Raw genomic sequence first — 14,828 nt, 5'->3', positions numbered from 1 at the left:
AATTGCCCCTCCAGTTGCAACTCCACCAGCTCCTACAACCTCTTCACATGCATTTGTTGCAGGACTCCTCTCCACGCCACCTTTGCACTCCGGTGCTCCCGAAGATCAAGCTTAGAGAGCCGCATAGCACTATGCATTTTCAAGCTTTTTGATAACTTGTAGCCAAAGGGGGAGAAAGTTTATAGATCATAGGCTTCGAGGGAGAGAGAGAGAGAGAGAGAGAGCTTTGTTCCTTTTTGCCTATTTTGCTACTTATTTGTTTGCTTGCTTGGATGATACTCTATGTTTGTGTGTGTGAGATACTTGTATGGTCATGTGCTTGATCATATCATACTTTAATGTTTGTGCTTGGATGATGATATTCTCTATCTCTCATGTATGATCATTCACTTTGTCTTGGTGATGAGTGTATATTGCATATTCTATCATTTTGAGCGCTCCACCAAGATGTATGTGACATGGAAGAGTAACCCATGATCCTAATCGATTGTGCATTTGCATTCACAAGCAAATTTTAAATAATGCACAAATTTAGGGGGAGCTCTTGCTTATAACATACTTCTCAAAGCGACAATGTATCTCATTATTATTATCATTTGTCGAAGCTTTGATCTATATGTTGTCATCAATTACCAAAAAGGGGGAGAATGAAAGTGCAACTAATCCCTGGGTGGTTTTGGTAATTCTTAACAACATATAGCTCATTGAACTAATACTCTTTCAAGATGATCATTTCAGAAAGTTGAATGATTGGCATGGCATGGACTAGAGATGTGGACCCCTAAAAATGCTAAGGACATATATTGGCGAAAGCTCAAGACTCTACATTTTCTTTTTAGTGATCCAAGATCACATTGAGTCCATAGGAAAAGCCAACACCATTAAAAGGGGATGAGGTGTTGCTTAATGGCTTGGTTGCTCAAAATGCTTAGTGATATGCTCCAAAAGCCCTAACCCACTTTCTCAATTCCACATATGTCCTAAACCTAAAGTCAAACTCGGCCCCACAGATTTGATCTATCCGGCGCCACCGAGTTCATTTGACATAGCCATAGCCAGAAACCATAATCGGTTCGGTCTCACTGATAGGGTTCTCGGTCTCACCGAGATGGGATTGCAAACTCTCTGTTTCCCTTCGTAACGTTTCGGTCTAACCGAAATGAGCGATCGGTCCCATCGAGTTCGCAATGCAAACTCTCTGTTTCCTTTTCGTAACGTTTCGGTCTCACCGTAATGAGCGATCGGTCCCACCGAGTTTGCCTGACCAACTCTTTGTTTGCCTGTTACTGAAATCGGTCTCACTGAGTTCATGTGATCGGCCTCACCGAGATCAAGTTAATCCCTAACCCTAGCACATCAGTCCCACCGAGTTGATCACGTCGGTCCCACCGAAAATCCTAACGTTCACATTTGAACTAAATCGGTCTGACCGAGTTTCACTATTCGGTCCCACCGAGTTTGGTAAATTGTGTGTAACGGTTAGATTTTGTGTGGAGGCTATGTATACCCCTCCACCAATCCTCCATTCATGGAGAGAGCCATCAGAACGTGCCTGATGGTAGCTAGAACTACGTCGGTATTTCCCTGGAGAGGGAGGGATGATGTAGCACAGCGACGGTAGGTATTTCTCTCAGTTATGAAACCAAGGTATCGAACCAGTAGGAGAACCAAGCAACACAACGTAAGCAGCACCTGCACACAAACAACAACACCTCACAACCTGACGTGTTAAATGGGTTGTCAATCCCTTCCGGGGTACGGTGCCTCAAGATAGGCAAACAGACGTGAGGTAAATTGTAGTAGATTGATAGATCGAACGCCAAATAATATAAATAAAGATAAAACGCAGCAAGGTATTTTTGTATTTTTTTGGTTTAATAGATCTGAATAAAAATGCAAAGGAAAAGTAGATCGCAAGGCAAATATATGAGAAAGAAGACCCGGGGGCCGTAGGTTTCACTAGTGGCTTCTCTCGAGAAAAATAGGAAACAGTGGGTAAACAAATTACTGTTGGGCAATTGATAGAACTTCAAATAATTATGACGATATCCAGGCAATGATCAATACATAGGCATCACGTCCAAGATTAGTAGACCGACTCCTGCCTGCATCTACTACTATTACTCCACACATCGACCGCTATCCAGCATGCATCTAGTGTATTAAGTTCATGGAAAAACGGAGTAATGCAATAAGAACGATGAAATGATGTAGACAAGATCCGTTTATCTATATGGCGGTAGATATAGATCTCGTCTTTTTATCCTTAGTAGCAACAATACATACGTGTCGGTTCCCTTTCTGACACTGGGATCGAGCACCGTAAGATCGAACCCACTACCGGGCATCTCTTCTCACTGCAAGATAAATAGATCGAGTTGGCCAGACAAAACCCAAATATCGAAGAAGAAATACGAGGCTATAAGAGATCATGCATATAAGATCAAAGAAACTCAAATAACTTTCATGGATATAAAAATATATAACTGATCATAAACTCGAAGTTCATCAGATCCCAACAAACACACCGCAAAAGAGTTACATCATATGGATCTCCAAGAGACCATTGTATTGAGAATTCAGTGAGAGAGAGAAAGCCATCTAGCTACTAACTACGGACCCGAAGGTCTACAAAGAACTACTCACGCATCATCGGAGAGGCACCAATGGAAGTGGTGAACCCCTCCGTTATGGTGTCTAGATTGGATCTGGTGGTTCTGGACTCTGCGGTGGCTGGATGAATATTTCGTAGACGCTTTTAGGGTTCTGGTATTTTTGGGGTATTTATAGAGCAAAGAGGCGGTCCGGGGGGCACTCGAGGTGGGCACAACCCACTAGGGCGCGCCTGGGCCTCCTGGCGCGCCCTAGTGGGTTGTGCCCCCCTCGGGGCACCCCCCAGGTGCAACCAGGGCCCATTGCCTTCCTTCTGGCCCATAAAAAATCATCGTGGAGTTTCCTGGCATTTGGACTCCGTTTGATATTGATTTCCTGCAATGTAAAAAACATGGAAAAAACTGCAACTGACACTTGGCACTATGTCAATAGGTTAGTACCAAAAAATGATATAAAATGACTATAAAATGATTATAAAACATCCAAGATTGATAATAAAATAGCATGGAACAATCAAAAATTATAGATACGTTGGAGACGTATCAGCATCCCCAAGCTTAACTCCTACTCGTCCTCGAGTAGGTAAGTGATAAAAACAAAAAATTTGATGTGGAGTGCTGTTCATCAAGTCATATCATATCCTTTTCTTTATAGCATGGACATTTGGACTTTTATGTGATTCAAAGCAATAGTCTAGTTTTGACATAATAATTTAGATACTCAAGCATATCAACAAGCAACCATGTCTTTCAAAATATCAATGCTGAAACAAGTTATCCCTAGCCTCAAACATTGATCCATTCATGAAACACACTCGAATATTAACTACACCCAATACTTGAGCACGATAATATTGCCTCCTAGTTGGTGCTTTTTATGAGAGAAGATGGAGACTCAAATTTCAAAATAAAAATTGCATAAAGTAAAAGAAAGGCCCTTCGCAGAGGGAAGTAGGGATTTGTAGAGGAGCCAGAGCTCAAAGGGAAAATTTTGATATAAAAACATTTTGGGAGGTGTATCCATCCCACCAACGAAAACTACGTAGAGCTACGAATACTTTCCATGCTAGATATGCCATAGGCGGTTCCCAAACAGAAAATAAAGTTTATTCCTTTTTCCACCATTCTTTCACTTTCCATGGCTAGCCGTATCCACGGGTGCCCTCCATACCAACACTTTCCAAGGAATTTATTATTTGACAACATAAAGTAAATTCATTTTTTTGCATTTCGGGACTGGGCATCCCTAAAACCTTTGCCTTACTCTTGTGCAATGACAAGTGAATAAACACTCATCTTGAGAATAACACATCTAGCATGGAAAATATTAGACACCTGTTACCGTTCCTCGAGCGGAACAAACACACAAAAGAGAAGTTTATTTTGAAAATTAGAGATGGCACATGCAAATTTGCTTAGAACGGCAAAAGAATACCGCATATAGGTAGATATAGTGGACTCATGTGGTAAAACTGGTTTAAAGGATTTTGGATGCACAAGTAGAGATCATACTTAGTGCAAAATGAAGGCTAGCAAAAAGATTGAGAAGCTACCAACCAAGAAACGAATAATCTCATAAGCAAGCATTAAGCATAATTAACACCGAATAATGCACCACAAGTAGGATATAATTTTCATCGCATGATTATTGACTTTCGTGCATGCATAGGGAATCACAAACCTTAACACCAATATCCTTACTAGAGCACAATTACTCATCAACATAACTCACATATCACATCATTATATCTCAAAACTATTACTAAGAATCAAGTTTATTTTGTCCAATGATCTTCATGACATTTTCTTTTCTGTATCCTTCTTGGATATCTATCACTTTGGGACTAATTTTCATGTGTTGCTTTTCATAAGCTCAAACAAATATAAGTGAAGATCATGAGCATAACAAATTTTCTTTCTCTCAAAATAATTTACGTGAAGCAAGAGAGAATTTCTTCAAAATTTTACTAACTCTCAAATAATTCTAAGTGAAGCAAGAGAGCATTTCTTCAAAAATAACAAAGCACACCGTGCTCAAAAAGATATAAGTGAAGCACTAGAGCAAGTCCTAGGTCATAAAAGATTTAAGTGAAGCATAGAGAGCAATTCTAACAAGTCATGATATAATTTTGGCTCTCTCAAATAGGTGTGTCCAGCAAGGATTGATGACTCAAAACACAAAATAAAACAAGCAAAGACACAAATCATACAAGACGCTCCAAGCAAAACACATATCATGTCACGAATAAAAATATAGCCTCGAGTAAAATACCGATAGTTGTTGGAAGAAAGCGGGGATGCCACTCGGGGGCATCCCCAAGCTTGGTTGGTTGCTCATTTTTGGATAATAGCTTGGGATGCCGGGGCATCCCCAAGCTTAGGCTCTTACATCCTTCCTTCATCCATCGTAAGATAACCCAAAACTTGAAAACTTCAATCACAAAAAACTCAACAAAACTTTCGTGAGATCCGTTAGTATAAGAAAGCAAACCACTACTATAAGTGATGTATCAAACCAACTAATATTTTGTTTTTGTATTATATCTACTGTATTCCAACTTTTCTATGGCAAAAACTCATCAAAGAAAACCATAGAGCCATCAAAATAAGCACACAACACAAAGAAAACAGAATCTGTCAAAACAGAACAGTCTTTAGTAATCTGACTTTAGCGAATACTTCTGTAACTCAAAACATTCTACCAAAATAGGACGACCTGGTTAATTTTTATATTAATATTCTTCAAAAATAATTGGCATTTTATCACGTTCTGGTGATTTTTAACAATTATTTTCGTGAGCACAAAGTTTCTGTCTTTTTCACCAAGATTAAACAACTATCAACCAAGAAGATCCTATAGGCTTTACTTGGCACAAACACTAATTAAAACATCAAAAGCACAATCATTAAAGTAGCATAATTGTGTAAAAACTCAAGAACAGCAAGCAAAAAGCAAAAATAAAATTTATTCATTGGGTTGCCTCCCAACAAGCGCTATAGTTTTACGCCCTTAGTTAGGCGTAAGGCAAGGATCTAAGTTTTGTCATCTTTGGTTCGAGATCCATAATATGCCCTCATGATTGATTCATAGGGTGGCTTAATTCTTGTTCTAGTAAAGTGTTCCATGCCCTTCCTCAAAGGAAATTGGAACTTGATATTGCCTTCTTTCATATCAATCACGACACCGATAGTGCGTAAAAACGGTCTACCAAGAATAATTGGACAAGACGGATTGCAATCAATATCAAGAACGATAAAATCTATGGGCACATAGTTTCTATTTGCAAGAATAATAACATCATTAATTCTTCCCATAGGCTTTTTAATAGTAGAATCCGCCAAGTGCAAATTCAAAGAATATTCTTCAAGATTGGTAAGACCAAGCACATCACATAAAGATTTCGGAATTGTAGAAACACTAGCACCAAGTCACATAAAGCAAAACACTCATAATTTTTAATATTTACTTTGATAGTAGGTTCCCACTCATCATGCAATTTTCTAGGAATTGAAACTTCTAATTCCAACTTTTCTTCCAAAGCTTTCATCATAGCATCAACAATATGTTTAGTATAAGCTTTATTTTGTTCATAAGCATGGGGTGAATTTATCATGGATTGCAACAAAGAAATACAATCAATCAAAGAGAAACTATCATAATTAAAGTTTTTGTAATCCAGAAGAGTGGGCACATCACTAGTTAAAGTTTTGACCTCTCCAAACCCACTTTCATCAATTTTCTCAACAAGATTTTCACCCTCCGAAATATTGGGACGCCTTCTACATAAAGTTGACTCTTCTCCAGTCCCTTTTTCATCATTCTTAATTTTAATAAACAAGGAACCAATAGAAGAAACACCAATCATTTTAAGATCTTCATCACTTTTGCAAGAATAATCACTAGAAAAAGCTTTCTCTAAAAATTCTCTTTTAGCTCTAAGCATAGCAGTTCTTTTCTTACTTTCATCCATAGAAACATAAAGAGGTTTAATTGATTCATCAACTTTAGGCACAAAAAATTTCATCTTGAGATTTTCCACATCATGAGCAATTCTATCAACACTTCTAGACAAATCATCAATCTTGTTCAACTTTTCTTGTATGGAAGTGTTGAAAACTTTTTGTGTGTTGATAAATTCTTTAATATTATTCTCAAGATCAGAGGTGTTCCTATTATTATTGTAAGGTTGATTTCCATAGGAATTACCATAATTATTAGAGGAATTACTAGGAAAAGGCCTAGGATTAAAATTACCTCTATAAGCATTGTTGTTGAAATTATTTCTAGAGATAAAATTCACATCAATGGCATCACTATTTTGCTCAATCAAAGTAGACAAAGGCATATCATTAAAATCAACAGGAGCACTTTTACTAGCAACCAATTTCATAAGAGCATCAACTTTATCACTCAAAGAAGAAATTTCTTCAACCGAATTAACTTTTTTACTAGTAGGAGCTCTTTCGGTATGCCATTGTGAATAATTTGCCATGATATTATCAAGCAATTTGGTGGCTTCATCCAAAGTAATTTCCATAAAAGTACCACCCGTGGAGGAACCTAAAAGATTACGAGAAACAAAATTCAACCCCGCATAAATTTTTTGTATGATCATCCAAAGATTTAACCCATGAGTTGGGCAATTCCTTAGCATCATTTTCATCCTTTCCCAAGATTGTGCAACATGCTCAAGTTCAAGTTGCTTGAAATTCATGATCTGGGTTCTAAGGGAAATAATTTTTGCGGGAGGAAAATACTTATTGATAAAAGCATCTTTGCACTTGTTCCAAGAAACGATACTATTACGAGGCAAAGAAGATAACCAAATTTTTGCAGGATCACGCAAAGAGAATGGAAATAATTTCATCTTGACCACATCATTGTCCACATCTTTTTTCTTTTGCATATCGCATAATTCCATGAAGGTATTAAGATGGGACGCGACATCCTCATTAGGAGTACCGGAAAATTGGTCTTTCATAACAAGATTCAGCAAAGCGGTATTAATATCACAAATCTCCGCACTAGTGGCGGGAGGAGCAAGCGGAGTGCCAATAAAATCATTGTTGTTGGTATTTGAGAAATCACATAACTTGGTGTTCTCTTGAGTCATGATGACTACACAACAAGATTGCACTCAAAAACAGATCCGGCAAGAAAACGGCGAACGGAAAAATATAGGCGAATAAAACGGCAAATCTTTGTGAAGTGGGGGAGAGGAAAACGAGAGGCAAATGGAAAATAATGAAAATTGCAAGGAGATGATATTTGTGATTAGGAACCTGGTTATGTTGAAGATCCTCCCCGGCAACGACGCCAGAAATTCTCCTTGATGGTAGCTGGAACTACATCGGTATTTCCCTGGAGAGGGAGGGATGATGTAGCACAGTGATGGTAGGTATTTCCCTCAGTTATGAAACCAATGTATCGAACCAGTAGGAGAACCAAGCAACACAACGTAAGCAGCACCTGCACACAAACAACAACACCTCGCAACCCGACGTGTTAAAAGGGGTTGTCAATCCCTTCCGGGGTACGACACCTCAAGATAGGCAAACGGACATGAGGTAAATTGTAGTAGATTGATAGATCGAACGCCAAATAAAATAAATAAAGATAAAATGCAGCAAGGTATTTTTGTATTTTTTGGTTTAATAGATCTGAATAAAAATGCAAAGGAAAAGTAGATCGCAAGGCAAATATATGAGAAAGGAGACCCGGGGGCCGTAGGTTTGACTAGTGGCTTATCTCGAGAAGAATAGACAATGGTGGGTAAACAAATTACTGTTGGGCAATTGATAGAACTTCAAATAATTATGACGATATCCAGGCAATGGTCAATACATAGGCATCACGTCCAAGATTAGTAGACCGACTCCTGCCTGCATCTACTACTATTACTCCACACATCGACCGCTATCCAGCATGCATAGTGTATTAAGTTCATGGAAAAACGGAGTAATGCAATAAGAACGATGACATGATGTAGACAAGATCTGTTTATCTATATGGCGGTAGATATAGATCTCGTCTTTTTATCCTTAGTAGCAACGATACATACGTCTCGGTTCCCTTTCTGTCACTGGGATCGAGCACCATAAGATCGAACCCACTAACTGGCATCTCTTCCCATTGCAAGATAAATAGATCAAGTTGGCCAGACAAAACCCAAATATCGGAGAAGAAATACGAGGCTATAAGAGATCATGCATATAAGAGATCAAAGAAACTCAAATAACTTTCATGGATATAAAAAGACACAACTGATCATAAACTCGAAGTTCATCAGATCCCAACAAACACACCGCAAACGAGTTGCATCATATGGATCTCCAAGAGACCATTGTATTGAGAATTCAGCGAGAGAGAGAAAGCCATCTAGCTACTAAATACGGACCCGAAGGTCTACAAAGAACTACTCACGCATCATCGGAGAGGCACCAATGGAAGTGGTGAACCCCTCTGTGATGGTGTCTAGATTGGATCTGGTTGTTCTGGACTCTGTGGCGGCTGGATGAATATTTCGTCGACGCTTTTAGGGTTCTGGTATTTTTGGGGTATTTATAGAGCAAAGAGGCGGTCCGGGGGGCACCCGAGGTGGCCACAACTCATCAGGGAATGCATGGGCCTCCTGGCGCGCCCTGGTGGGTTGTGCCCCCTCAGGGCACCCCCCAGGTGCAACCAGGGCCCATTGCCTTCCTTCTGGCCCATAAAAATCATCATGGAGTTTCGTGGCATTTGGACTCCGTTTGATATTGATTTCCTGCGATGTAAAAAACATGGAAAAATAGCAACTGGCACTTGGCACTTTGTCAATAGGTTAGTACCAAAAAATGATATAAAATGATTATAAAACATCCAAGATTGATAATAAAACAGCATGGAACAATCAAAAATTATAGATACGTTGGAGACGTATCAGTGCCTACACTTCCAGCATTCATTTTCTGAGAGAGAACCACCTACTCATGTGTTGGGACCAAGACATTCCAATCCAACCACAAGAATCTTGATCTCTAGCCTTCCCCAAGTTGCTTTCCACTCAAATCATCTTTCCACCATATCCAAATCTGTGAGAGAGTGTTGAGTTGTTGGGAAGACTATCATTTGAAGCACAAGAGCAAGGAGTTCATCATCAACACACCATCTATTACCTTTTGGGGAGTGGTGTCTCCTAGATTGGTTAGGTGTCACTTGGGAGCCTCCGTCAAGATTGTGGAGTTGAACCAAGGAGTTTGTAAGGGCAAGGAGATCGCCTACTTCGTGAAGATCTACCCAAGTGAGGCAAGTCCTTCGTGGGCGATGGCCATGGTGGGATAGACAAGGTTGCTTCTTCATGGACCCTTCATGGGTGAAGCCCTCCGTGGACTCGCGCAACCGTTACCCTTCGTGGGTTGAAATCTCCATCAACGTGGATGTACGATAGCACCACCTATCGGAACCACCCCAAAAATCTCCGTGCCTACATTGTGTTTGCTCCCTCCAAACTCCTCCCCTTTACCTCCATATGCAATGATTTACATTCCGCTGCTATAGTCTTAGAATTGCATGTGTAGGTTGATTGCTTGACTTGTGCTAAGTTGCTAATATCTGCCAAGACTTAAAATTGGGAAAAGGCTAGATTTTTATTTTGTCAAGTTGTCTAATCACCCCCCCTCTAGACATACTTTCGATCCTACAGCGGGATACTCCGTCGTTATCCACTTGCTCGCCTCTCCTGCTAATAAAATGAGACGATAATTGGCAGAAGGTGTTGCGTCGGGTCTTCAAGACGGAAAACACCCTGGATGGGTCTTCTACAATTGTTTGAAGGACAAATTAAGTTCTCACATATCTGTTGTTCTTCGTTTTCAAGCAACGTGAGCCAAATGTTGGCTTAATGTTGTGCAAAAAGGTTGCAATTTTTTGTACTGGAAAGAAGAATACATCGACCTATTGATTCATAGAGGTCGAGTGCAGAAGTTGCTAGAGATGAGATGGCATATGAGGCTATGTCCCAATTTCTTCATCTGGAGACATAGAAGAAGTAAACCTGGGCATCGGAGGCCCGGCCTGAAGCCCAATGTCCGGACCAGGCACGGGCCTCACATTCCAGCTCGAAGCCCGGAAAACATGATTTTCAAGTTTTTTATATAAATATAGACATAGTATTATAGTAATAACCCCCGAAAATAGTTATTTTATTGTTTTATATACGAAAAATGGGCATTTTCCCGGGCCACGGTCCAGACCGTGCCGGGGCTTGGGATTTTGGGGTTGGGCTCTTTGAAACCCGGCCCATCCGGGAAATGCCCAGGTCTAAGAAGAAGCAAATGTCTTCAGGGGGATGGCAATGGACATAAGGAGATGGAAAAAGTATCGAGTGCACTTGTAGTAGCAGTCAATGAAGTCATGTCTTTGTTGAAGTGTGTAATTGTCTCTTTCTTCTTGTTTGGATCAGTTATAATAGTGAAGAATGGGTGAACTATGTGCTATAAAAGCGAAAATGTTGTTTGGAGGGCTTATCATGCACGTCAGTCTTCGTAGCGATCAAGCACAACCACGTATTACTGTCGCGTATGTCATCCTCCAGCTATTTACAGGCTCATATTTCTCCTTTATCAACAGTATTATCCCATGTGAACCACAACGCCCTATCGCCTCTGGTAAAAGGCAAAAAGCTGCCCTGTCTACCACTAACCACATCTCAAGTCCACGGACATGTAGTGTTATTTAATTTCCAGACCAATCCAGCCAACAACTATCAGACTACCCACAGTGAGAGTAAGGCTAGTCATAGTGGGAGTAACTTAGGTAGTAACATAACACGTCTCAAGACAAATTTGTTTATGTGGCATGAAGTTAATGAGGAGAGAGATGCTTGTGGTAACATAATATGTTACTGTAACATAACACACCCAGAAGTAAAATGAGTATATCTCAATTAATGAAGGCTTGCTTGTTATCATCTATATGTTACTACCCATTATAAAAGTAGTAACATAGACTAGTAACATACTCCCTCCGTCCGGTGAAGAGTGTACATCTAGAATTTTTAGGACAAATTATGGAGTTGAGTAAAAAATGCATTGGAAAGGTACAAGCCACCATCTCTCTCATCTTTAATTACCCAACCCCCAATGAGCTAAGTGCATATAGAAATTAAGAAGACCATGTGTAGATTGCTATTGGTCTTGATTACCGTGTGGTGAGAGAGAAGTTTTTTTTCCTACTTTAAAGTACATTGGGAAGATAGAAGTACACTCTTTTGTTGACAAATTTTGAAGCTAGATGTACACTCTTCACCGGACGGAGGGAGTATGCATGTTACTAGTCTAAGTTACTCCCCACTATGACCAGCCTAACATACTCCCTCTGTCCGCGAATAAGTGTACTTCTACCTTTTCTCCTAAGTCAAACTTTCAAAATTTTGACCAACTTTATAGAAAAAAGTAGTAGCATATATGAAATCAAATTGACATATTATGAAAGTACATTTCAAAATGAATCTAGTGATACTAATTTAGTGCCATAAATACTGTTACTTTTTTCAATAAATTCAGTCAAAGTTTTAGAACTTTGACTTAAACCAAAAACTAGATGTACACTTATTCACGGATGGAGGGAGTTGGTAGTAACATCACACATATCTAGATAAAATAGATTATGTGGCAAGTAATAAATGAATAAAGAGAGGCATGTGGCAAGCAATAAATGAAGAAAGATAAGCTAGTTACTAGTAGTATAAGTAACATCACACATATCAAGGCAGGATGAGTCTATAGCCTAATAAATGAAGCATTGCATGTTACCACACATATGTTACTTTCCACTATGGAGGTAGTAACATAGACTAGTAACATAGGCATGTTACTAGTCTAAGTTACTCCCCGTTGTGGCTAGTCTCATCCCGCACACAACAGCTCGGCGCCATTATATCTCTTCCATTACATTTTGAGTTAATTTTTATTTGTGCAAATTGGAGCTTGTCTCCACTGTTTTCTTTATATAAGAGCATTTATAGTCGGACATATCAAATATTACCCCTTAAACGCCCGTGGACGCGCCTGGTCAGTGACCGGGCGTGTCCGTTTTGAGCCCCTATTTATACGTCTACGCAGCCACACTTCTCATTTTCTTCCTCATATGTCCGGTCAGTAGCATGTGATTGGTTGAGATGAAGAGAGAGAAAGAAAAGAATGAATAAAGAAAGAGAAAAGGTGGTCCATATGGGGTCGCGTCCTATCACTACAAAAAAAGGACAGATTCGTGACATTATGGGCCGAATAGAAAAAAAAATCTGTCATGCTTATAACACTTCTATGACGATAATTGTGACAAAACCATGTATCATCATAGATGTGGTGGGCTCCTACTTCTATGACAAAGAATCATGACAGAAAATGGGCTTTTCGTCCTGGGCGGGCCGGGGACGCACATGCATGACATTCTTTGGGCCGTCCATGACGGAAAAAATCATGGTAGAAGCGAGGGCGAGGAAAATATCGGGGAGTTCCCGGTTACGATGGGTGGTAGGGGTCGAGCGATGCACGGAGGTTTGCATGTTTCTCTCGTACACGTACATGCGTGTGTGCGAGGCGTTGGGCTCTAACTGAACCCGAGCAAGGCGTTCGCTTACTGAACTGGAGCGATTGCACTAGCTACATTACTGAATCCGAGCGATCGATCCCTTGGTTGTTAACTGAACCCGAGCGATTCCTTCGCTACTGCTACTAACTGAAGCCGATCGAACCTGCCTCTTGATAAATAATGACCGTTGTTGGGGGTTGGATGAACAGTTCCCGGTGGGGGTTGGATGAACAGGACCCTGTGGTAGTAGTAGGCCATTGCCGCTGGATGAACAGGACCCGATCGAGGAGGCCGGCACACACACCCGAGCCAGTTGGGGTGGACGAACAGGACCCCATGGAGGCTCCATGAACAATAGTCGGTGGAGGCTAGATGAACAGTAGCTGGTGGAGGCAGGAGGACAACGCGGTGGCTGAACAGTAGCAGGTGGAGGCTGGAGGAAGTCGACGGTGGATGAACAATAGCCCGTGGAGGCTGGAGCGAGGCAGTAGACAATGGATGAACAGTAGCCCGTGGAGTCACGTTTTGCGGTATGCCACACCCCTCCCAATGAACATGACCCCGTTTCGACCATAGGCGCTCCAATACAAGTCTGTTTCCTCCATTTTGCGGTACGCCACACCCCTCCCGATAACAGCACCCCGTTTCAACCGTAGGAGCTCAAACACAATTCCGTTTCCTCCGTTCTGCGGTACGCCACACCCCTCCCGATCAACAGGACCCTGTTTCGACCGTAGGAGCTCGAACAGAAGTTCGGTTCCTCCATCCTGCAGTACGCCAGATCTCGTTTCGGCTGTTCTGTCCAAGCCGGTTGGCTCCCGATGAACAGGACGTATTCCAACCCAGTCTGTTTCCTCCCGATGAACACGATGTTGTTTCCTCCGTTCCGACCCAGCCGGTTGGCTGCCGATGAATAGGACGTCGTCAATGTACGCGTTAGAGACCCCGCCCGTATGTATATACATAGCCGTATTTACTTTCTTGCCGCGTGGCTGCACATACGTGTACACGATATAGACGGGACTGTGTTGTTGGGGAACGTTGCAAGGGAAACAAAAAAATTCCTACGCTCACCAAGATTGATCTAGGAGATGAACAACTACGAGAGGAGAGATTGCATCTACATATCCTTGTAGATCACTAAGCGGAAGCATTAAGAAATGCAGTTGATGTAGTCGAACGTCTTCGCGATCCAATCACGATCCGTCCACAAACTCCCGATCAAGTGCCGAACGAACAGCACCTCCGAGTTTAGCACACGTGCGGCTCGGCGGCATCCTCTCCTTCTTGATCCAGCAAGCGAGAGAGAGAGAGAGAGAGAGAGAGCGCGCGAGAGAGAGGAGGTAGATGAGATATGAACCAACACGACGGTGTGGTGGTGGTGGTGGTGGCAGCGGAACTCCAGCAGGGCTTCACCAAGCGCGTACCGGTGAAACGTGAGAGGAGTTGGGAGAGGCAATGGGCAAGGGTGAAGGGTTGGCTGCCCCCATGCGCCCCCCCCCCCATCTATATATAGGCTAGGGGCAGGGGAGGGTGTCCAAAACACATCTAGGGCCGGCCACAAGGTTGAAATCCCTTTAAACTTGCAGATAACATCTTATCTCTAGATTCAACCCTTTAAATTTAGAGATAAGACCTTATCTCTA

At 41.3% G+C, this 14,828-nt stretch overlaps 1 pseudogene; it reads left to right on the top strand.

Moving 5' to 3' along the window:
- Window positions 1-14,828, top strand: part of LOC141043041 (uncharacterized) — an 81,541-nt pseudogene that overhangs the window by 18,046 nt on the left and 48,667 nt on the right.

The sequence above is a fragment of the Aegilops tauschii genome, chromosome 3 (genome assembly GCF_002575655.3).
Source record: "Aegilops tauschii subsp. strangulata cultivar AL8/78 chromosome 3, Aet v6.0, whole genome shotgun sequence".
In the NCBI taxonomy this organism is placed as follows: Eukaryota; Viridiplantae; Streptophyta; class Magnoliopsida; order Poales; family Poaceae; genus Aegilops; species Aegilops tauschii.
This window is presented reverse-complemented; position numbering and strand designations above follow the sequence as displayed.